Raw genomic sequence first — 26,037 nt, 5'->3', positions numbered from 1 at the left:
CATGAGAAAAACATCCCACTAACGTCAGAGCAGATCTTGTGGCACAGTTGGTTAAGCCATTGGTCAGGACACCCACATCCCATATCAGAGTGCCAGTTCAAATCGTGGCTGCTCCACTTCTGAGCCAGCCCCCTGCTAATGCAATGGGGAAATAGCACATGACAACTCAAATACTTGAGTCCCTGCCACCCACGTGGGAAACCCAGATGGATTTTCTGGTTCCTGGCTTTGGCCTTGCCCAGCCCTAGCTGCTGTGGCCATTTGTGGAGAAAACAGGAGATGAAAGATCTCTCCCTGCTGTGGCTGCCCGACCCCCCCACCCCAACTTCTGTCTCTGTCACTCTGCCGTTCAAATAGATAAATCTTTAAAAACTAGTAGCATCTCATTAAAAGATACCTCCATTCCATTTATATTTTGTAATATATTATATATAAACATATACATATAATTTTGTAAATAATAGTTCTCCCATACAAGGAAAAAAACAAGGAAAAAATTGTCCCATTGTCAATGAACTTGATACCTCCACTCTATTCTATATTGGCTCTTCTGAAGAAAATCATTTCCATTTCCTCAAACTTTGCCAAAATTATTATGTCTCTTATATACTTTTTTACAGTTATCTATTAAAGCCAGGCACTATTCATATCCTTTGGAAAATATTGACTTCCTGAGATTAATATTTTTGGAAAAGACCCTGAAATTAATCTTCACAGATTTTTCTGCACAGCAGATAGTAATAGTACTGATCCCTGAATGTGCCAGTCATTATACAACATACATTATTACTATCATGATACAACATACATTATTGCTATCATTATACAACATACATTATTGCTATCATTGTACAACATACGTTATTGCTATCATTGTATAACATACATTATTGCTATCATGGTACAACATACATTATTGCTATCATGATACAACATACATTATTACTACCATTATTTGTTTATTTTTGCTGCTTTTGTGTTTAATGACGCCACGGGCTTGGGCCTCCACTGCGTACTTCCGCAGAGGGTACTGCCGCTCCTCCCACTGCTGCTCTGTGGGCTGCAGGTTGTCCTTGAGCTTGTTCAGCCGGCGGTGCATGGCGCGTGTCTTCCTCCAGGGGCTTGTGCTTCTTGCCCTTGTCGAATTTCCTGAGGTTTTGTTTCTGGGGCTGGTTAATGATGGTGAGAACACAGGTGATGGATTTGCAGACAACTCGGATCTCCTTCAGGCCGTCCAGCTGTTTCAGCGGCTCCTCCTGCTTGCCAGAGTTCCCATGCTTTGATCTTGGCCATGCCTGCGCAAGCCCTGCCCAGGCCGCTGCTCTGAGGGAAAGAGGAAGAGAGAAGGGCCAGCCTTCGCAACTACACAACATACCTTATTAACACAGTTAATCTTTCTTTTTTTAAAAAAGATTTTATTTATTTATTTTGAAAGGTAGATTTACAGAGAGGGAGAGACAGAGAATGATCTTCTGTCCACTGGTTCACGCCCCAAATGGTCTCAGCAGCTGGAGCTGAGCTGATCCGAAGCCAGGAGCCAGGAGCTTCTTCCAGGTCTCCAACGCAGGTGCAGGGGCCCAAGGACCTGGGCCATCTTCTACTGCTTTCCCAGGCCACAGCAGAGAGCTGGATCGGAAATGGAGCAGCCGGGTCTTGAACCAGCGCCCATATAGGATGCTGGCACTGCAGGGAGCAGCTTTACCCACTGTGCCGCAGCGCTGGCCCCCAACATAGTTAATCTTTACCTTATGTAGTAAGGATTGCTATTATCACCATTTTACAGTTTAAACAAAATAATCAAGGCACACAATGGTTACATACCTGGCCCAAAGTCATACAGCTCAGACATGGTGAGATTTGCCCAACTTCAGTGCATCTCCAACTTTAATAAATGTGCATGTGAATCTTGTTAACATGCAAAATTGAATTTAGTATGTCTGAGGTGGAGCCTGAGATTCTGATTTCTTATAGACTTCTAAGTGATACCAATGCTGCTGTCCTTGGTGGACACTTTCAGTAGCAAAGATGTAGTCATTTTTTCTTCAGAATTTTTCTCAAAAATGTTTTGTCTATAACTTCTAGTTTCTCATTACATCAGGAAATTTTATATTTGAATATACATACTAAATACTTGACACCAGTGTCCTTTTGTAATTCTCATGGCAAAATAGATATAACATAAAGTTTACCATTGAAACCATTTTTGTATGTATGGTTCTGTGGCTTTAAATGCATTCACATTGTTCTGCAGCCATCGTCACCCTCTGTTTCCAGAACTTTTTCATCTTCTCAAACAGAATTTCTGCACAGATTGAACACGAACTTCCCATTCCTTCCTACCCCTTTGCTCCTGGCATCCACCATGATACTTCTTTCTCTATGAATTTGACTGTTCCAGATTCGTCATGTCAGTGGAATCATACAGTATTTGTCCTTTGTGACTGACTTATTTCACTTAGCATTATGTCCTCAAGGTTAAGCCATGTTGTAGTGTGTATCAGAATTTCCTTTCTTTTAGAGGCAAATAATATTCCATGATTTTTATACTTATATATATATTCACATACATATTTCATATTTTGCTTCTCCAGTCTTCCATCCATGTACACTAGGGTTTTTTTCCACCTTTTGGCTATTGCGAATATGTGCTGTGAACACATGTGTACAGATATCTGTGGGAGTCCCTACTTTCATTTCTACCTAGAAGCAGAATTGTTGAGTTATATCATAATTCAACCAATATATTGCCTATTTGTGACCCTCTCCCCTTTAAACATTCCTTAACTAAAATAAGTCTGTTTTTTTTTAAGATTTATTTATTTTACAGTTACACAGAGAGGAGAGGCAGAGAGAGAGAGAGAGAGAGGGAGAGAGGGAAGGAGAGAGAAAGAGAAAGGTCTTCCATCCACTGGTTCACTCCCCAAATGGCTGCAACGGCCAGAGCTGAGCCAGCTGATCTGAAGCCAGGAGCCAGCAGGCCCCTCTAGGCCTCTCACATGGGTGCAGGGACCCATGTACTTGGGCCATTGTCTACTGCTTTCCCAGGCCATAGCAGAGTTGGATCGGAAGTAGAGCAGCTGGGACATGAATGGGCGCCCATATGGGATGTCAGCACTGCAGGTGGTGGCTTTACCACTACGCCACATCTCCAGCCCCATAAATTAAATCGTTAATGATTTGGCAGGAAAAATACTTTCTCAGAATGAATTTCATTAAGAAATTCTATAGAATTTATATAAGTATATGTATATGTACATGTACATATGAAGATTTATGTATTTGAAAGGCAGAAATACAGAGACAGAGAGAGAGAGGAAGAGACAGAGAGAAAGAGGTTTTCCATCTGCTGGTTCACTCCCCAAATTGCTGCAAAGGCCAGGCCGAAGCAAGAAGCCAGGAGCTTCATCCAGGTCTCCCACATGGATGCAGGGGTCCAAGCACTTGCGCCATCCTCCACTGCTATCCCAGGCACATTAGCAAGGAGCTGGATTGGAAGTGGAGCAGCTGGGACTTGAACTAGTGCCCATATGGGATGCTGGTACTGCAAACAGAGGCTTGAACTTCTATGCCACAATGGTGGCCCCAGATTATATTTTCAATTTTTATTGATGCACTTTCATTTTATTTAAAGATGGAGAGAGAAAGAGAGAGATCTTCACTGGTTCACTCCCCAAATGCCTGTCAAGCTGGGACTGGATCAGGCCAAAGCAAGGAGCTCAGAACTCAATCTGGGCCTCCCACTTGGGTAGTAGGAACCTACCTGGTAGGAACCTACCTCCTTGAACCATCAGTTGTTGCCTCCCAGGTTGCACATCAGCAGGAAGTTGAAATCGGAAGCTGAGCCAGCACTGGAACCCAGGCACTCTATATGGGATGTGGATATCCCAAACAGCATCTTAACCGCTCCACCAAATACTTGTTCCCCAAAAGGATTTTAAGAAATGTCCTTTGGTCCTTCGAAGGTCATTAGTTGGTTAAATGTCACCAAATAGAGAATTAGAGGCTGCTCATGTTTTTACATAAATTAATACTAAGAAAGATGACACCACAGGGAAAATTTGTATGGATGAATTCAAAACTTCACATGATAAACCTGTATTCAGGGAACAGGTGAGCTCCTCATTCAATTTATGTTCTTCCTTACAATTTCCTGGAGCACCTCTTCCAGGATCTTCAGAAATTTTTCTATCACCTCTTTCTGTCTGGTCTTTTTTTTTTTTCTTTTTTCTTTTCTTTTTAAAATTTATTTGTTTATTTGAAATTCAGAGTTACACAGAGAGGAGAGGCAGAGATATATATATAGAGAGAGAGGTTTTTCCATCTACTGGTTCGCTCCCCAATTGGCCTCAATGGCCAGAGCTGTGCTGATCCGAAGCCAGGAGCCAGGAGCTTCTTCTGGGTCTCCCACGTGGGTGCAGGGGCCCAAGGACTTGGGCCATCCTCCTTTGCTTTCCTAGGCCATAGCAGAGAGCTGGATCAGAAGTGGAGCAGCCAAGACTTGAACCAGCACCCATATGGGATGCCGACACAGCAGATGATGGCTTTACCCGCTATACCACAGTGCCGGCCCCATTTATTTTCTAGAAAGTCAGACCAACTTGGGAGAGAAGATAACAAAAAGAATGTTACTGTAGAATCAGTGGTAGTAAAGTAACACAGGACAGTTGAAATGTTAACCCGGAAGGGGAGAATGGGATCTGCAGCAGCAAGTCTGACAGAAGTGGCTTTAAAGGAACAAACATTGGATCCCAAACCCTCTTCAATTTTATCATCTTAAATTGTAATCAAGTTCAAGAAGGTGTGGCCAGTTACTGATGCATGTATATTAGTTTTTGTCAACCCCCACTTATATATAATCTCGAATAAGAACAAAGGATGTTGGTTTGAGAATTACTGCTCAACCTTGAAACAGGAGAGTTGATAAATTTAGTTTTTCTAGCTCTGGAATGAGCTGGTAATGAGGAAGGGGTTTGTAACATTTAAGGGATGCATGAAAATTGTGTTGGGTTTTTGATGAAATCTGCAGGTAATACTAACTGGAACATTTTCTCAATGTTCGTGAGAATAAAAGGATGACATAAAAGGACCTGAAAGCCATGGCTGCAGACAAAAAGAAGGAATAAAAATTGCCATAAGATGTTGTCTAATGCAGTATAAAAGCACAAAAATGCAGTGGGTGGCCAAACCAGGAAAGAAATTAGTACTGAGTTGACAAAGATAAAAAGGCAAGCAGACAAGAAATCAAATGAAAATATATGTGATCTGTTAGTGAAACACAGAAGTTCTTTTGAGGTCTGGGATCAGCAGATAACTGAGGGGAGCCTTACCTGCAACACTAAATTCAACTGCAGTAGCAAAAGAAAATAGTACAGACAGGGTGAGCCAGTTGACAAAAGAGATAATGGAGGTTGAAAGAGCTGGAGAGAAAATGACAGATGGGAGGTTTAGAGATCACATAAGAAAGAAAGTGAGATGTAACATGTAGTAAAAGGTGAAATGTAACAGAAGTATTGTAACCTTCTAAAGAAAAGCAGTCTTTGTCCAGAAACTTTTCCAATAAAGCCAGGGATGTTTCCCCAGAGAAAGCATGAAAACACCATTACTCTGGATTTCAAGGGAAATTAGGCAAGCTCCCGGAAGCTGTGTTATCAAGAGCTCTGCTTAGGGGCTTTGTAGCAATGAGACAAACTAGAAACTTATGGTCACTGTTATTTTTTAAAATGTTTGTTAAAAAATAGCATATGATAACATTACAAATATTTGAAAGACAGGACAAAATCAGTAACAAGCAAACAACTAATGCAATGAATAAATACAATTCATATATTTTAAATTTGTCATCATTTTCTGTATGTAGACTGCTTTTTAGTCAAACTCTTGAGGAGCAGTAGCTCTGCTACTGAGGATTACTTAGGTAGGAAGAAGCTGTTTGTGTGATGCCTGCGCTTGCGGCATTAGTAAGCTGGTAAGCTGATTGTGCTTCTTTACTGTTGCAGAGATTATGAGTCCCATCCACCACAAAGGCAGCTCCATCCTGACGCGTTGATTCACCCTAGACAGGGACTGAAGACTGATTAGTCCCTGTTGGAATTCTTCCTAAATTGGGGTTTTTTTCAGATGCCAAAGATCATGAATATTCACTTCTAATTGAGCCAGTACTGACAAGGAAAAGATGACGATGATAAGCATGCACCTGCAGTGTGGCAGATCTCTGTTTCTCTACCACTTCCATTTATTTCTTTGCAACCTACAGAGAACCTACAGTCAATGGGCCCAGCATTTTGATGTGTCTCTATGGGGAAAAGCTCATTACAAATACACTATTTTTTTTTTTTTTAATTTTTGACAGGCAGAGTGGACAGTGAGAGAGAGACAGAGAAAAAGGTCTTCCTTTTGCCGTTGGTTCGCCCTCCAATGGCCGCCACGGTAGGCACGCTGCAGCCGGCACACCGCGCTGATCCGATGGCAGGAGCCAAGTCTCCTGGTCTCCTATGGGGTGCAGGGCCCAAGCACTTGGGCCATCCTCCACTGCACTCCCTGGCCACAGCAGAGAGCTGGCCTGGAAGAGGGGCAACCAGGACAGGATCGGTGCCCCGACCGGGACTAGAACCCGGTGTGCCGGCGCCGCAAGGCGGAGGATTAGCCTAGTGAGCCGCAGCGCCGGCCACAAATACACTATTTTTAAAATTACACTTTGTCAAGTGTCTTCATGGATATAGGATGTATTTTACTCACTTTCTCCTGTAGTGGACACATTATGTGTTTGAACAATACATTGAGAGATAACAACAGCCCGGTAGAGAAGTTCTTCGACATGCCGCAGTAAATGTTTGTGTAGAAACTTCTTCATAGCTATATGTAAGAAAGAAGTTAATGTGAAGCAACTTGTTTGAGTGTGTTATCGAAACTGCTGCTGGGTTCTGCAACACAGATCATGCTACATGCTCCACTGATTTCCTTAACTTAGCAATGCCACATTCTGTAACAGAAACTCAGCGGAAAGAAAGCAACTAAGGGCTTTGGGCTTCATCTGAATTTCACAAGGCAGAACAGAGCAAATCCAGGGACCTTGTTCATTCAGAGGATCAAGTCATGGCTCAGGAGTAGATGTATATTCAGGTTTTGGTGACTTTTGGCAGAATAAAACTCCAGTTTGCCAACCTGTTAGCAGAAAATTGCCACAAATATGTTCTCCCTCTCCATTCCTCATATGGCGTGTTTTCTTTCCCTTCCGCTGATGGAAGCAACAAAAGGTTAATCATGATTATTCCTGAGATATTTAGGGTCTGTGATTGATAGTCCATGTTTCCATTCCCTTGATGTGGCCAGTTTGGACTCTGTTGTTGGGTGTGATCCATTTTGTGTTTTGCTTTTTGGAGTAGATCTGTTTAGGATTCCTTGTAGAAAAAGTTCATTTCAAGACAGCAGAAGACAATCCCAATTCTGATAGAACAGGAGAGGACACACTAATGACCTGTCCAGTTTTAAAAAGAAAAAAGGAGATATGAGAATGGCCTACAAAGATCTTGAACTGCTACAATCCCAAACTATCAAGGCCATGTGGCCATTTCGTTTGAGGAGCAAGGAGTATTGCAAGAGGTTTGAGATTTTGCCTTTTGGCACTTCTGGAATAAGCTGTACTATTTTTTTTTAAGATTTATTTTATTTATTTTGAAGGACAGAATTACAGAGAGAGGTAGAGACAGAGAGGTCAGTGTTCCATCCACTGGTTCACTCCCCAAATGGCCGCAATGGCCAGGGCTGTGCCAGGCCGAAGCCAGGAGCTTCTTCTGAGTCTCCCGCAAAGGTGCAACTCTTTGGACCAACTTCCACTGCTTTCCCAGACATGTTAGTAGGGAGCTGGATCAGAAGTGGAAACAACCAGGACTGGAACCAGCACCCATATGGGATGCTGGTGCAGCAGGCTGGGGCTTTAACCCTCTAAACCACAGCACCATCCCCAAGCTGTACTATTTTAATTTGTTATTTTTGCCCTTATCTTTTCACCTCTATATGTGATAGGTGATTAGCTATTTTTATTTTATTTTATTTTTGACAGGCAGAGTGGACAGTGAGAGAGAGACAGAGAAAAAGGTCTTCCTTTTGCCGTTGGTTCACCCTCCAATGGCCGCCACGGTAGGCATGCTGCAGCCGGCGCACCGCGCTGATCCGATGGCAGGAGCCAGGTGCTTCTCCTGGTCTCCCATGGGGTGCAGGGCCCAAGCACTTGGGCCATCCTCCACTGCCTTCCCGGGCCACAGCAGAGAGCTGGCCTGGAAGAGGGGCAACCGGGACAGAATCCAGTGCCCCGACTGGGACTAGAACCCGGTGTGCTGGTGCCGCAAGGCGGAGGATTAGCCTATTGAGCCATGGTGCCGGCCTAGCTATTTATCTGGATCTAATGAGGTTGCATTTATAGTTAATTATTTTCTTCGTGATTTTTTAGCTACTACTAGTCACTTCACCAAAATAATTGAAATAAATTCTGGCCTTTGGCTTGTTAATATCCAAAATTAAGACATCTGTGTGGATTTGACATCATAAGCTAATTCATAAAAGAATTCTGTATGACTTTTGCTGTATAAACAGTGTTTGTTAGCAGCTGAGAAAATGAAATTGTATCAAAGACTCAATAGCTTAACATGTTTACAAATGTCTGATTATAAAATCATTAATTTGTAAGAAAAATATATTTTTATATATTTATATTAACACATGTCTGTGGGGTGTAGTGTAACATTTCAATACATGTATACAATGTGTAATGATCAGATCAGAGTAATCATAATATCCATCACTTCAGACATGTATCATTTTGTTGTGTTGGGAACACTGAAAAAAAAATAATTTTTAACACTATTTCACCTGCATTCTCTTGATACATTCCTGGTGAAAAATTACCTTAAAGTTAATTAAATATTAAGTTAATAAAATGGGGAAATTCTGAAATTTAAAATTTTTTTAATTAAAATCTATTTGGAATGTTCTATTTTATTATTCATTCAAAATACGGAGAGGACAGACAGACAGACAGAGCTCCCATCTGTTACTTCATGCCTGCAAAGGCTGTGTTTGGGGCCAGCCAAAGCAGGAGTTAGGAACTCAGTCTAGGTCTCCCATGTGGGAGGCAGGGACCCACATACTAGAGCCATCACCTGCTATCTCCCAGGATGTTCATTAGCACAAAGCTGGAGTCAATAACTGGACCTGGAACTCAGACCCAGGTACTATAGTGTGGGACATGGGCATCTTCACCAATGTCTTAACCACTACCCCAAATATCTGCCCTAATCAGAGACCACTTCATTTTGATAAGTTAATTTATACCTTGTAAGGTAAAAAATACATAATTAACAAAGAAATTTTAGTTTTGGTATCTCTGGTTCTCTTGTAGCCAGAAGATCCATATTCATGACAGCTTAAAAAGAAACAATCAGTTCCCTATGAATTGTTCACAAGAATGTCTGTATTAAGCTACCTTTTGTGTGAGAGAGAAGAGGAAATAAAAGTATTTCCATGTATCTACTCCTGACCGCTGGTTTGAGGCCCAGGAGCTCGTTCTGTCCGTGGCAGAGAATGTGGCTGTGGAAGGGGCAGAGAAGGCGATTTTAGCGTCGTTCATTGGAAACAGTGAAGAGACAACTTCCTACCCTGATGGACCAGGTGGGCGTCTCAGTGAGGGACTGAGAGCCCGTCTGCATTCAGAGTGGGGTTTTTATGAACGTGAGGCTGGGTCCCCCATTTCTTTCCCCTCCTCCATTTTCTGGGAATGCCTAGGTGCGGGATGTTTGGATGTGGAATTCCCCTAAACAAACCCCTCCAGGCCATACTGGCCATCAGGGTTCTTGTCCATTGACTCCTTCAGTCCAGTAGGGCCAGCTGTCTCACTCCCTCAGGTCAGTGAATTCCTTTTGATAAGGGACAGGCAAGGACTTCCTGGGCTAAGGGAGAAGACAAGAGGCTGGTTCCCGCTTCCAGGACTTCTTTCCTCATTCTGTTGCACATAAATTTATGTTTTTTTTTTTTTTTTTTTTGACAGGCAGAGTGGATAGTGAGAGAGAGAGACAGAGAGAAAGGTCTTCCTTTTGCCATTGGTTCACCCTCCAATGGCTACCGCGGCCGGTGCGCTGCGGCTGGTGCACCGCGCTGATCCGATGGCAGGAGCCAGGTGCTTCTCCTGGTCTCCCATGGGGTGCAGGGCCCAAGCACTTGGGCCATCCTCCACTGCACTCCTGGGCCACAGCAGAGAGCTGGCCTGGAAGAGGGGCAACCGGGACAGAATCCGGCGCCCCGACCGGGACTAGAACCCGCTGTGCCGGCGCCGCAGGCAGAGGATTAGCCTATTGAGCCACAGTGCCGGCCTAAATTTATGTTCTTTAAAACTTGTAATTTTCTTTGAGTCCTCTTATACACATGGGCTAATAGCTGCCTCGCTGCCTTAACATACTCATTTAAGAAAAATAAAGTAGGGACACAGGAAGATTAAACCAGAGATCAGTGAGATTACCTGTAGAGTGTTAGTGGAATGGAGTGAAAGATAAAATTGGGGCCAGTGCTGTGGCTCACTAGGCTAATCCTCTGCCTGCGGCACTGGCACCTCGGGTTCTAGTCCCGGTTGGGGCGCAGGATTCTGTCCCGGTTGCTCCTCTTCCAGTCCAGCTCTTTGTTGTGGTCCAGGAGTGCAGTGGAGGATGGCCCAAGTCCTTGGGCCCCACACCAGCATGGGAGACCAGGAGAAGCACCTGGCTCCTGGCTTCGGATTGGTGCAGTGCAGAACCAACGGAAGGAAGACCTTTCTCTTTCTCTCTCTCTCTCACTGTCTAACTCTGCCTGTCCAAAAGAAAAAAAGAAAAAAAAAAAAAGATAAAAGTGGAGTAGGAAGAAAGGTCATTTATCTGCAAACACTTTTTTTTTGATACAATGGAATGTTGTTCATCTATAAAAAAGAATGAGGGGCAGGCATTGTGGTGTTGGGGGTAAAGCCACTGCCTACAATCCCGGCATCCCTTATGGGCACCAGTTTGTGTACCAGCTGCTCTACTTGCAACCCACCTCCCTGCCACTCTGCCTGGGAAAGTGGCAGAGGATGGCCCAAGTGCTTGGGCCCCTCTATCCATGTGGGAGACTGTGGAAAATCCCACAGGAATCTCAAAAAGAGTCACAGATCATCACTTACCTAGAAAGGAGATGAGCTGTGGAAACTCCACAGTAAAACATTAAAAAGTTACCACTAGCCACAAAAATAAAAAGTAAAGTGGAGTTATAAGTCAGGAGCTGAGGCAATACCTAACAGCTGTTAGGGAGACACTCCTAATCATACCAAGTAGACATCTCTAGTCAGTCAGATAACAGTGCGCTATGGGCAGTACCCTCCTACCCACGCTGACTGGACCGTTCAAACATAAGTAAGGCGGGAGCAGTATTGACTGGACTATTCAACTGCAAGCAAGGAGGAAACAGCATTGATTGGACATCAAGTTGGAGGATGGCAAGCTGGAGGACTGCCAGAAATGAGGATAAAAAGGGAGCCCGTGCACCACTCTCCATCCTCTCGGGGATCATGGCCCGGTGTGTGTGAACCTCTGGATCTCCACACATCTGGAGCTGAAGAGGCAGCCCGCTGCTCTGCATGGAGCAGGTAGTGGCACAAGCCGACCTGCAGAACTGTCCCTGAGTTGTAATACCTCACTGTCTATGTGAGTGTGTGTGTGTGTGTGGGCCCAGTGTGTGCGAACCTCTGGATCTCCTCACACTTGGAGCCAAAGAGCCAGCCAGCTAGCTTTTGCTACACGGCACAAGGCGACTATGGGATCAAAACTCCAGCCGAGATGCCGCCTCACCGCCTTGCCTGGAGTCTTTCCTTATCAGCCTGCTGCCAGATCTGACCACAAAGTCGGACCAGGCCTCTCAGCAGGGGATCTTTCCAACTTCTCGCCTGGCCAACCACCTGTACACTTTGAGCCTACTGCCCAGAGTGACAGCCTTCCCACGACTTCCTGCCTGTAAGTGACTGATCTGAGATCCATCTCTACAGAGACGTGGAGCTCTGGACCTTGAACACTGACACTCTTTTTCATGACCGTGATATGAGCCTTGAAAATGCAGCTTTTACAAATAATGTTAGTCATGTGTAATATCATATAACTATGCTTTGACCCTATGTTTTGACCCCATGCAAGGTATCTGCAAATAATGCTGGAGACCTTGATGTACATACACTGTTATAACTGGATAGCCCTCAAAATTACTTTAACACTGTATACTGTGATCTGTGGATTAATGAGTAAGTTCAAGTAGTATTATTGATATTGATATTAATGGTATTGATGCCAGTAGTCCTCTAGTCATTAAGGTAATTGTGTTACTCTGATAGTTAAATATTGTAAGTTAAGTAGAAGATAGTTATGTTAAGCTAAGTAGTTAAGCTAAGTAGTTACGTTAAAATAAGTAGTTAAGTTTAGTAGTTAAGTCATGATTAAGTAGTGGTGTTAAGTTTATTGATAAGTATGTTAAATAGTATAGATTGATAAGTATATTGATACTGATAAGTGTATTGACCTCAGTGAGCATGCTGATGAGTAGTGTGATAAAGAACCCCTGGTGTGTAAGCAATAAAATCTCTCATTGGAAAGACAGTCTTGTGTCCTGGTGTTCCTTTCTTCCCATGACTGACAAGTCGTACGTCGCACTTGCTACTGTCGAGTTGCGTGACAGTAGGCACTCACGACAGAGACCCAGAAGAAACTCCTGGCTTCGGCCTGGCCCAGCCCTGGCTGATGTGGCCATCTAGGAAGTGAACCAGCAAATGAAGATATCCCTCTCTCTCTGTAACTCTGACTTTCTAAATAAATGTATCTTAAAAAATAAAGTTTTAAAAAAAGAAGAATGTAATGGTATTATTTGCACCAGAATGGTTGCAATTGGAGGACATCATGTTGAATGAAATAAGACAAATTCAACATGTTCTCCCTTATAAGTGGGAGCTAAAATTTGGGGAAAGAAAAAACCCCAGAAAACAAAAACAAAAAAAGAAATGCTTGTGTATCAGTTTTACTGCAAATAGTGTTTTGTCCAACTTTGTTTTGAGTCTTTGTAGGCAGATTGTTAGGAGCTACACGATACTACAGTTGAAGTTTACTGCATATAAATGAAGTTGACATCTTTTCATTTGATTGTTGTTTGTGGCCCTCATCCGTGTTCCTGCCGAACCATGGTCTTTTTGCTTTCTGTTTGTTGAATTCTTTATTTAATGAAGTGTTAAGCCTTTGACTATAATGGAAAATGAAAATATGTTATCTCAAAACTTAAAAAAAATAACTTTATTGGGGGCCGGCGCTGTGGCGCAACGGGGTAACGCCTTGGCCTGAAGTGCTGGCATCCCATGTGGGTGCTGGTTCAAGACTCGGCCACTCCACTTCCGATCTAGCTCTCTGCTATGGCCTGGGAAAGCAGTGGAAGATGGCCCAAGTCCTTGGGCCCCTGCATCCGTGTGGGAGACCCAGAAGAAGCTCCTGGCTCCTGGCTTCGGATTGGCACAGTTCTGGCCATTGCGGCCAATTGGGGAGTGAACCGAAGGATGGAAGGAAGACATCTCTCTCTTTCTTTCTGCCTCTCCTCTCTCTGTATAACTCTCACTTTCCAATAAATAAATAAATCTTTAAAAAAATAACTCTTTTGTAGAGATCTTGTTTTTGGAACTGTTATTAGCTTCATATATGCAAGTATTTAAAAATATATAAGGAGGTTTCAAAAAGTATATGGAAAATTAAATTAAAAGATAATGTGGATTTTTCAGGAACTTTTTTAAAAAAAATTTTATTTGTTAGCCGGCGCCGTGGCTTAACAGGCTAATCCTCCGCCTTGCGGCGCCGGCACACCGGGTTCTAGTCCCGGTTGGGCGCCGGATTCTATCCCGGTTGCCCCTCTTCCAGGCCAGCTCTCTGCTGTGGCCCAGGAGTGCAGTGGAGGATGGCCCAAGTGCTTGGGCCCTGCACCCGCATGGGAGACCAGGAGAAGCACCTGGCTCCTGCCATCGGATCAGCGCAATGCGCCGGCCGCAGCGGCCATTGGAGGGTGAACCACCGGCAAAGGAAGACCTTTCTCTCTGTCTCTCTCTCTCACTATCCACTCTGCCTGTAAAAAAAAAAAATAAAAAATAAAAATAAAAAAAATTTTATTTGTTTCTTTGAAAGGAGGAGAGAGAAAGAGACAGCCTCCATCCACTGGTTCACTCTTTAATTGATTGCAACAGCCAGGACTAAGCCAGGCCAAAACCAGAGCCAGAAACTCCATCTGGGTCTCCCACATGGGTGGCAGGGAACCAAGTACTTAAGCCTCTTCTGCTTTCTCAGGCACATTTGGCAGGGAGCTGGACCAGAAGCCAAACAACTGGATTTGAACCTGTGCCCACAGGGGATACTGGTGTGGCAGGCAACAGTTTAATAGACTTAATCTGCTGCACCACAATGCAAGCCTTGACTTTTCATGAACTTTTTGAAGCTTGAAAATGGAATACAAACAGAAACAAATTGTATTTGAAAGGAATAACACAATCCTACTGAAGAAGGTTGGGGAGACTAAGGACCTCTTGAACACAATATTTGGACTTTATGCTTTCAGGCTAAAAGTAATTCTAAATATATATTAAATTGTAGTTAGTAGGCTTCTTTTTCATGGAGAAATGGGTTAGCCATTTCTGAATATTTTAGGATTCAGCAAATAAAAAAATACAAAGTACTTCAAAAAATTCATGGAGGGACCAGTGTTGTGGTGTTGCGGGTTAACCGTTGCCTGTGAAGCCAGCACCCATACAAAGCTGCTCCACTTCCCATCCAGCTCCCTGCAAATGCACCAGGACAGCAGCAAAAGATGGCTCAAGTTCTTGTGCTCCTTGCCACCCAATTGGGGACCCACATGGAGTTCCTGGCTCCTGGCTTTGACCTGGCTCAGTCATGGCTGTTGCAGCCATTGGGAATTGAACCAGTGGGTGGAATATCTGTTTTTTTTATCACTTCCTCTCTCTGTCGCTCTGCCTTTCAAATAGATAAAAATAAAATCTTTTTTTTAAAAGTTCATGGTAAATGGAATTAAAAGATGTTTATTTTGATGCAAAGAAAATTGGAATCTGTTTTTTCATAATACATTTTTTTCTGTGAACTTTTTAAAGACCCTGTATTTGTCTGTGTCTGTGTGTGAGAGAAGGAAAAACATGTGAGAGCAAATTTACCAAAATAATTCATATTTGAATTAGCTAACTGATGGGTATTTGGGAGTTCATTGTACTGTTCTTATAACTTTTTGACAACTTTGAAATTACAACAAAATTTTTGAAAGTTAAGATCTTCAAGGGAAAACAACAACTTGATGAAATTTGCTCAGGTTTGAATAATGTTTTTAGAGAAATCTGTTTAAGGCAGGCTTATTGTGTACTTCTGTATGGCCTTGAAGAGATTTTTAAGAACTTTTTCTGTTTTATTTTAGAGGAAAGGTTTATATTATTAAAGGACTTTTTGTCTAGTTAAATATAGTAGTAAATATAAATTTAGCATGAACATGCATTTTTTGGCTTATTACGTAGTATGCTTGCTTTGAATTTCTGGTCATCATTGTTTGCAGTATTTATGATTTGGGCTTTTTGTTCATTCTAAACGTGGTAATGTTACATAAAATTTTATTTTATTTTTAAAGATTTATTTATTTATTTGAAAGGAAGAGTTACACAGAGAGAGGAGAGGCAGAGAGAGAGAGAGAGAGAGAGAGAGAGAGAGAATGTTCCATTCGCTGGTTCACTCCCCAGATGGCTGCAACAGCCAGAACTATGCTGATCTGAAGCCAGGAGCTTCTTCTGGGTCTTCCACACGGGTGCAGGGGCCCAAGGACTTGGGTCATCTTCTGCTGCTTTCTCAGGCCATAGCAAAGAGCTGGGTAGGAAGTGGAGCAGCCAGGACTCGAACCAGCATTTTTTTTTTAAAGATTTGTTTATTTATTTGAAAGGCAGAGTTGCAGAGGCAGAGAAAGAGAGAAAGTTTTCCATCCGCTGGTTCACTCCCCAGATGGCAGCAATGGCTAGAGCTGGGCCCATTGAAGCCAGGAGCCAGGAGCCTCTTCTGGGTCTCCCATGTGGGTGCAGGGGCTCAAGGTCTTGAGCCATCTTCTACTGCTTTCCCAGGCCATAGCAGAGAGCTGGATTGGAAATAGAACAGCCAGGACTCTATGTAGCACCCAAATGGGATTCGGCATTGCAGGCAGCAGCTTTACCCACTACACCACATCACTAGCCCCTAATACATAAAATTTTCTAAAGAGAAAATGTAAAGAATGCAGTCATGTGGAAGGACAGTTTTTCTGTGCACCAGGAACTTAAATAAAACCACAATGCAGTAAATGGACCGGAACCATAGGCCTCCTGAGCTATGGGTTCAGAAGCAGGCGTAGGTGATTGAGAGTTCATTTCTCATGGAAAGGTGGAGACCAAAAGTGTCAAACACAAGGCAGGGGACTGGAACCAGCATCTTCCACCTCTACCTCTTGAAACCGGACTCAACGAAAGTTATGACTGCTACCTGGAAAATGACTTACATAGAGCAAAGAGCAACAGAGAGCAGCTAGCCTTGCAGTCCAGGCCACTCGGGTGTTCAAGATGGTCTCTGTGATTGCCCCTGTAGAGAGCCAGTGGCTCCGATCAGGAATGAGTCCTTAGTCACCCAGTGCAAGACCTGGTTCTAGACTAGGGTTTGCCCCCAGGACAGAGTGAATGCCTCCCACTTAAGAAGAGTCTCTAGGGACTGGTGCTTTGGCACAGCAGGTTAAGTTATGACACTGGCATCACATATTGGAGGACTAGCCCACACCCACACCGGGCTGTTGACTGGGGAGTGAACCATCAGGTAGGAGATCTCTCTCATTCTGTCTCCCTCTTTCTCTGTCACTCTGCCTTTCAAATGAGTAATAAATAAATCCTTTATTTAAAAAAAAACCTCTACAGTGTAATCCTAACATATATAAGGAAAATGAATGATAAGAGAGATAGCCCATAAACATAACATACTATAGAGTAAGTAAAACTGTACTGAACTATTTTAAATTGGCTTTGAAATAAAGAAATGAATGGTAGTTAGTCAAAAAGAACAGAAAATTGGGAAACAAAAACAGGTAAAATGAAGCAGAAACCATATATATTCTTTAAAAAAACTAATTAAAAGTTCTGGAAATAAAGTTATTGAAATTTTAAAAAACACAATAAACTTCAGAGTAGAAATAATAGAATAGAGAATTAATAATTTGAATGCTAATGCCAAGTGTAACACAAAGAAATTAAAAACTGAAAATAGGTAAGAAGCATTGAAAGGCTACAGTTCATTCTACTGGAAGACTAAAGAAAATTATACAGGGAGTAACAAAGAAGCAGTGTTTTAAAAGATACTGGCTGGGAGTTTTCTAGCATTTAGAAAAAGCAGAAGTCTAGATTAAAGTGCTGAGCAAGATAAATAAAAATAAACCTACATGGTTTGTCAACTCTGAAAGACATTAATGATAAAGAAAATAGCTTATACAAATGGTAAGAGCATGAACTCCAAAGGAACGGCAGGAGTTTGACAGTCGTCTTCTTGGTAACAATAAGTGCCAGGTGATAGAAAAGTATGAGGGTGCTTTAAAAAGTTCATGGAAAATGGACTTAAAAGATCAATTTATTTCAGTGCAGCAAAATCTTTAACTCCACTCGTAGATTTTTCAGCGTGTGCTTTCATGAATTTTTGAAGGCTCTCCATATCTTCAGGGTGCTGGTGGAAGGTAAGTGCCAGCCCAGAATTCCCCACCTAGTCAAACCATCACTCCAGAAGGTAAAATAAAGATATTATCAGGCAGACAGAAACAGAAAGAATTCAGCACTCATAGACTTCTGCTGAAAGAATTACAGGTTTGTGACTTTCAGAAATTGAGAATTCGTAATTCCAGTACTTTAAAACCTGAATTGTCATTTGGTAAGTTTTCAGCAAACTCTTCTGAAGACAGACTTGACCTTGTGAGGCTATTTTTGGTCTTTATCTCACTGTGAATATATGTATGTCTCACTATGGAAATTTTAATATTCCTGACTCCATGGGATGCTTCACAGTCCTACTGGAGATGTTATATCATATCTGGTTTGTGCTACACAGTAGATGTATAAAATAATAAAAAAAAAAATTGTCATTCCAAGGCAGGGAGGTCCAAAGGATTTCATATAACTGATTGTGTATCTTTTTTTTTTCTTTTAAAGATTTATTTATTTATTTGAAAGGCAGAGATAGAGAGATAAGGTGAGAGAGAGAAGGTGAGAGAGAGAAAGTGAGGTCTTCCATTGGCTGGATCAATCCCTAAGTGGCTGCAATGGCTAAGGCTGGGCCAGGTCAAAGCCAGGAGCCAGGAGCTTCCTCTCAGCCTCCTACATGGGTGACAGAGGTCCAAGAACTTGGGCCATCCTCTGCTGCCTTCCCAGGTGCATGAGCAGGGAGCTGGTTGGAAATGGAGCAGCCAAGACATGAACCGATGCCCATATGGGTGCCTGCACTGCATGTGGTGGATTAACCTTCCCATAGCACTGGACCCTGTGCACTAGCAAGAAGATAAATGAACCAAGAAGTTAACAGCAAAATGCAAGAAATAGTAGTGAGCATGAAAAATTGGTGTGACATATTGGTAAATTTAATAACTGTTGATCTTTAAAAGTAGTATTTTTTACATTTAAAAAGGTAGAAGGGGTGGACATTTAGTTTAGCAAGTAAGACTGTGTCCCGTAGTAGAGTACCTGGGTTTGATACCCAGCTCCAGCTCCTGACTCCAGCTTCCTGCTAATGCAGACCCTGAGAGGCATTAATGATGGCTCAAGTAATTAGGTTCTTGCCGTCAATGTGGGATATGTGGGTTGAGGTCCCAGCTCCTGGCTTTGCTCTGGCCAGCCCCAGCCATTACAAGCATATAGGAAGTGAACCAGCAGATGGGAACTCTCACTCCCTCTCTCTCTCTCTATCTCACTCTCCTTCTATTTCTGTCTCTCAATTAAAAATAAAAGCCTAAAAAATAAAAGACACCCTAATTGGGAAGTAAAAAGTAAAACTATTCCTATTCACAGGTGATGTGATCCTATGTATGGAAAAATCTCAAAGAATCCACGAAAACACTTTTAGAGCTAATAAATTAATTCAGGAAAAGTTGCAGGATACAAAATCAACAAAAAGCTGTTGTATGTCTGTACATGAGCAGTGAGCAATCTGAAAATGAAATTAAGAAAGCAATTCTGTTTACAAGAGCATCTAAAAGAATTACACACTTAGGAATAAATCTAACCAAGGAGGTGTCAGACTTGCACACTGAAAACTATAAAATATTGCTGAATGAAATTGAAGGAAATCTAAATAAATGAAAAGGCTTCCTATGTACATGGAGAGGAAGATGTAACACTGCCAAGATGTCAGTACTACCCAGAACAGTCTACTGATTCAACCGTATCTCTTTGAAAATTCCACTAGCCTTTTTCTCAGAAATGGGAAAGGCATTTCTCAAACTTATGTAAGGGACCCTGAATAGCAAGGACAATCTTGAAAATGAGGAATATAAAGTTGGAGGAATCAAACATCCTGACTCTGAAACTCACTACAAAGCCACAGTAATCAAAACAGTAAGGTATTGTATAATGACAGACATGCAGACCACTAGAATACAAGTAGATGATGGAGCCCAGATATAAATCATTATGTATATGATCAACTGATTCCCAGCAAGGGTGCCATTCAATGTTTCTTTTTCTATAAATAGTCTTGGGAAGCTGGATATCCACAGACAAAGGAATGATGTTGCACCCTTACCTAACACTTTATGCAAAAATTAACCTCAAATGGCTCAAAGACCTAATGTAAGAGCTAAAACTTAAACTTCTTAGAGGAAAATATAGATGGAAATCTTCTTGACATTGTATTTGGCAATGATTTTTTAAAATTTTATTTATTATTTGAAAGAGTTACACAGAGAGAGAAGGAGAGCCAGAGAGAGAGAGAGAGAGAGAGGTCTTCCATCCGCTGGTTCACTCCCCAGGTGGCTGCAATGGCCGAAGCTGGGCCGATCCAAAGCCAGGAGCCAGGAACTTCCTCCTTCCTCTGGATCTCCTGTGTGGGTGCAAGGGCCCAGGGGCTTGGGCTATCTTTTTTTTTTTTTTTTTTTTTGACAGGTAGAGTTATAGACAGTGAGAGAGAGAGACAGAGAGAAAGGTCTTCCTTCAGTTGGTTCACTCCCCAAATGGCTGCTATGGCCGGTGCTGCGCCAATCCGAAGCCAGGAGCCAGGAGCTTCTTCCTGGTCTCCCATGTGGGTGCAGGGGCCCAAGCACCTGGGCCATCCTCCACTGCTCTCCTGGGCCAAAGCAGAGAGCTGGACTGGAAGAGGAGCAACTGGGACTAGAACCCGGCACCTATATGGGATGCTGGTGCCACAGGCGGAGGATTAGCCAAGTGAGCCATGGCGCTGGGGCTTGGGCCATCTTATTGCTTTCCCAGGCCATAGCAGAGAGCTGGATTGAAAGTGGAGCAACCAGGACATGAACCGGCGTCCATATGAGATGCCGGCACTGCAGCCAACAGCTATACTTGCTCTGCCACAGCTTTGGCCCCGGCAATGGTTTCTTCAATATGAACAAGCAACAAAAATATGGATGAATTAGATTTAATGAATTTTTGTGCATCAAAGGATATTGTTATAACAAAAAGGCAACCTATAAAATAGGAGAAAATATTTGTAAGTCATATCTAATAAAAACTTAATATCCAGAATATATAAAGAATTTTTACAACTCAGAAACAACAAAATAACCCAATTTTAAAAATAAGTAAAAGGCTTGAATAGACATTTCTCCAGAGAAGATATAAAAATGCCCAATATGCACATTAGAAAGTACTCAACATCATTAGTAATTAGGGAAATTCAAACCAAAACCACAATGTGATGCCACTTTGAGGTTAGTTATTAAAAGAAAGAAAGAAAGTGGGGGAGAGGGAGAGAGAGAAAGAAAAGAAGGAAAATACGCATTTGCAAGGATGTAGAGAAAATGGAACCTTCATGCATTGCTGGAGAGAATAGAAAATGGTACAGCTGCTCTGGAAAAGTAGTTTCTCAAAGGTGTTACATGGATACCATATGACCCAGCAATTGCACTCCTGGGTGAATTTCCAAAAACAGGAAAGCAGAGGTTAGAATAGATACTTGTACCGCCACCTCATAGGAGCGTTATTCTCAGTGGCCCAAAGTGGAAGTAACTCAAATGGATGGACAAACAGTGGTATATCCATATGATGGGATATAACTTAGCCTGGTATACCACAGCATGTATAGATACTGAAAACATTATCTTCTGTGAAATAAGCAAGACACAACTGGACAAAATATATGATTCCATCTGTACGAGGTACCTAGAACAGGCAGATTTATAGACAGGAAATGGAATAGAGGCTTGAAAGTCCTGGGGTAAAGAGCGGGTAAAGCCACAGCCAGCAGTGCCAGCATCCCCTATGGGCTCCAGTTTAAGTCCCAGCTACTCCACTTCCAATCTAGCTCCTTGTTAATGTGCCTGGGAAAGCAGTGGAAGGTGGCGCAAGGACCTGGGCCCCTGTGCCCATGTGGGAGACCCAGAAGACGCTCCCAGCTCCTGGCTTCAGATTGGCCCAGCTCCGGCCATTGCGGCCGTTTGGGGAGTGAATCAGCGGTTGAAAGACCTCTCTCTCCCTGCTTCTGTCTCTCTGTAACTCAGCCTTTCAATTAAATAAACAAATCTTTAAAAAGAAAAAAAAAAAAAAAAAGAAAGTCCTAGGGGAGGATGGGAAGGGATGCATATTGTTTAATCGGTGGAACCTTTTGTTGGGGATGATGAAAACATTTTGGATATAGATAGTGGTGATGCATAGCATTATGAATTTAATGAATTCATCTAATGCCAGTAAGTGGTACACTTAACAAACGGTAAAAATGATTTTAAAATTGTATCTATTTTACTGTGTTAAAAAGCTTTCCAATTAAAAAAGTGAAAGTTCTAAAAAATAGTATCAGGAGATGAGAATAGTATATCTAAGTTATTTAAAGTATGTTTTGGCCGGCGCCGTGGCTCAACAGGCTAATCCTCCGCCTTGCGGCGCCGGCACACCGGGTTCTAGTCCCGGTTGGGGCACCGATCCTGTCCCGGTTGTCCCTCTTCCAGGCCAGCCCTCTGCTGTGGCCAGGGAGTGCAGTGGAGGATGGCCCAAGTGTTTGGGCTCTGCACCCCATGGGAGACCAGGATAAGTACCTGGCTCCTGCCATCGGAACAGCGCGGTGCGCCGGCCGCAGCGCGCTACCGCGGCGGCCATTAGAGGGTGAACCAACGGCAAAGGAAGACCTTTCTCTCTGTCTCTCTCTCTCACTGTCCACTCTGCCTGTCAAAAAAAAAAAAAAAAAAAAAAAAGTATGTTTTGGTCCTTGTTTTTTTTTTTTTTTTTAGAAAGTGATTAAGATAAGTACATTCGTATTTATGTTAACATTTTAAGAAGAATATAAAAAATATTACAGATTCTGTCAATTGCTTCCAAACTACCAGAAAGAGTAGGAAGGAGGTTTTTGTTGGTTTTTTTTTTTTCCTAAAAAATAATAACACAACAGAAGTCAGGAAAAGAAGAGAAAAGGACAAAGAAAAGCTCATGAAAAGGACAAAATGTGAGAAATGAGTCAAATATATTTAAAAGTCACTTATTAATATACAGAGACTGTGAGATTAGGTAGAGAAACAAAAGGCAGCTGTATACTATTGGTAAGAGATCTACATAGAACAAAATGATCCAGAAAGGTAGAAATTGAGGTCATAGGAAAAGGTGTGGTCAGAAAATACTAACCAAAACAAAGCCAGCAAGCATTTGGCCTAGTGGCTAAGATACCTGGAATCTACATCAGAGTTCCTGGATTTGATTGCTGGTTAAAGCGTCTACTCTAGAATACAGACCCTGGGAATACAGTCACTTGAGAGGCAACAGTGAGGACTCCAGTGGCTGGGTTTCTGCCCCCCATGTGGGAGACTTGGATTGAGATCTGAGCTTCTAGCTTCAGCCCAGTGCAGTCCTGACCATTTGGGGTATTTGAAGAGTGAACCAGAGGACGGGAACACATTCTCTCTCTCTCTTTCTCTCTCTGTGTGTGTGTCTGTCTGTGTGTCTGTCTGTCTCTTTCTGACTCTCTCTTTCTCCCTCTCAAATAAATACCACATTTTTAAAAAAGCAATATTGGCAATTTTTAAAAGATTTTATTTATGTATTTGACAGGTACAGTTACAGACAGCGAGAGGGAGAGACAGAGAGAGAGGCTTTCATCCGCTGGTTCACTCCCCAAATGGCCGCAATGGCCAGAGCTGAGCTGATCCGAAGCCAGGAGCCAGGAGCCTCCTCCAGGTCTCCCACAAGGGTACAGGGGACCAAGCACTTGTGTCATCTTCTACTGCTTTCCCAGGCCACAGCAGAGAGCCAGATTAGAAAGGAACAGCCAGAACTGGAACTGGTACCCATATGGGAAGCCAGTGCTATAGGTGGAGGATTAACTGGAGATTGCACTGGCCCTGGCAGTTTCTTTTTAAAAATTGTTTTACTGATTTGAAACACAAACAGAGATCTCCCATACCCTGGTTTATTCCTCAAAAGCAAGCATTAGCCAGGTCTGGGCCAGGCTGAAGCTCAGAATTCAATCCAAGTCTCCCACCTGGGTGATAGGGACCCAAGTACTTGAGCCATTCCCAGATGTGCATGAGTAGGAAGCTGGAATCAGAAGCAGAGCCAGGGTCAACTGCAGGCACTCTGCTGTGAGATTCCGGTGTCCCAGGCAGCTTCACTGCTGCACCAGGTGCCTGCCCCAGTATTGCACTACTCTACTGCAAGGAATCAAACCAAAGGCCTGCACCGTTTACGCATTTATAAAATACAGACTTCGAATATTTCCAGCGTAGCTAACTGCAAAGATACATTCTGCCTGTTACTTCCCTATTTTTTTTTCTTATCTTTTCAAATTAACCAACATATTTATGGAAGAGCTGTAAGTTAGATAATACAAAGGAACTTCAAAAAGTTAATGGAAAATGGAACTGAAATACAAGTACTTTTTGGTACAAAAAATTAAAATCCAGGAATATTTTTAAAGTATTTAATTTTTATTTTATTTGAAACGCAGAGTGATCTTCCACCTGCTGTTTCACTCCCCAAATGCCTGTAACAGCTGAGGCCAGGCCAAAGCTGAGAGCCTCGAACTTAGTCTGGATCTCACATGTGGGTGCCAGGGACCCAGATACTTGAGCCATCACCTGCTGCTTCCCAGGTGCAGATTAGCAGGAAGCTGAATGGAAAATAAAGCTAGGACTTGAGCCCAGGGACTTCAACATGGGACAGAAACACCCAAGCAGCCCTAGCTGCTGTACCTAATGCTTGACTCATAGTTTTTTATAATACATATTTTCTATGAATTCTTTGAAGATCCCTCATAGGGAAGAGACAGATGAGTATAACCTAATTGCTTACTCTATAGAATTTGCATTCTAGTAGGGAAAAGAAGTCTAGTAACTTTAAAACAGGGGCCAGCACGGTGGCGTAGTAGGTTAAACATCCACCTGCAGTGCTGCCATCCCATATGGGCGCCAGTTCAAGTCCCTGCTGCCCTACTTCTGATCCAGCTCCCTGCTATGGCATGGGAAAGCAGAGGAAAATAGCCCAAGTGCTTAGGACTCTGTACCCGCATGGGAGACCCAGAAAAGTTCCTGGCTCCTAGCTTCAGATCAGCCCAGCTCTGACCATTGTGACCATTTGAGGAGTGAACCAATGGATGGAAGACCTCTTTCTCTGTCTTTCTCTCTGTCTGCAAGTCTGCCTCTCAAGTAAATAAATAAATCTAAAAAAAAAAAAAAAACTTTAAAACAAAGCAATAGGTACCACTAGCAACAATGTAAGATACGATAGGGACTGGGCATGGAGAATAGAATCAAGAAAAGACTTTACACAAAATGTGACATTTGAGGTAGTCTTTAAAGACTATGCTAAAGTTATAATTTGACGATTATTAGTTCCTTTGCAGCTTAGACCATGACCTAGTCATCAACGTTTTCACCTTAGGAAACAAAGCACACTTTAGGACTACTTCTTTGCTGGAGAGCTTCATAAATTTAGACTACAATGTTATCATTTCAGACTTCATTTGCTGGCAATGTAGCCTACCCCATTTGACTGTAACAGCTCATTTGCTGTATTTTTCATTTTCCTTTGCACAAGACAATAATGGCACTGCCTTAAACTGCATGGTTGGATTCACATGTTCATTGCTTTTAGAAATTCTTTCTTCTAACATAATCTTTTGCCATATATTGTCTTTATACTTCTTTGTAGTGTCTTAAAAGTAGATTTCTATAACTAGTTTTCCTTCCAGGAGGGAAGAAAAGTATACAATTTTCTCTTACTTAGTGCTACTAATAGTAACAGCAATAGGCTAATTCTATCCTAAATGATAACATATACTATGTTAAAGATAGGTAAAATAGTTTTCCCTGAAATTGGTCTGGGAGAAGACAAATGGAATGGATGGCTCCTGAAATTTTTCCTTTTTGGTTCAGAAATTCAGAAAATTGTTTTCCCTTTAAACAGTCAATAAATTAAAACTGGCATTTGGAATTACCACTGTTCCCTCCTCTGCTTGCCATCTTCAGCTTCATGTCTGCCTTTCCATAAAGATTAACATGCTTTCCATATATAATTTACTAGTCAGGGAATTTAGGAATTTACTGAAACCTGAAGGCTGCCCGTGGTAGCGATGATTACTGGATAACTGCCTATTCTTTGGTGGAATTTCCATTTTTAGGTTACACCAGGTTCTGCAGCCTGTATTTCTTTGGCAGGAGAACCCAAAGGCTGTCGAGTATATTTTTTTCTGTTTCCTGGCCCAGCTTGAACCATGATTCTTAGGCCCTGGAACTTTGCTTCATACTCTCCTTTAGGGACCACTTCTACCCTTGTTCTTATTT

At 42.4% G+C, this 26,037-nt stretch overlaps 1 protein-coding gene across 2 annotated transcripts in view; it reads left to right on the top strand.

Moving 5' to 3' along the window:
- Positions 1-26,037, top strand: part of CSTPP1 (centriolar satellite-associated tubulin polyglutamylase complex regulator 1) — a 236,695-nt gene that overhangs the window by 78,951 nt on the left and 131,707 nt on the right. The window lies entirely within an intron of this gene.

The sequence above is a fragment of the Lepus europaeus genome, chromosome 7 (assembly GCF_033115175.1).
Source record: "Lepus europaeus isolate LE1 chromosome 7, mLepTim1.pri, whole genome shotgun sequence".
NCBI lineage: Eukaryota > Metazoa > Chordata > Mammalia > Lagomorpha > Leporidae > Lepus > Lepus europaeus.
Note: the sequence above shows the minus strand (reverse complement) of the source record. Positions and strands in the feature narration are given on the sequence as shown.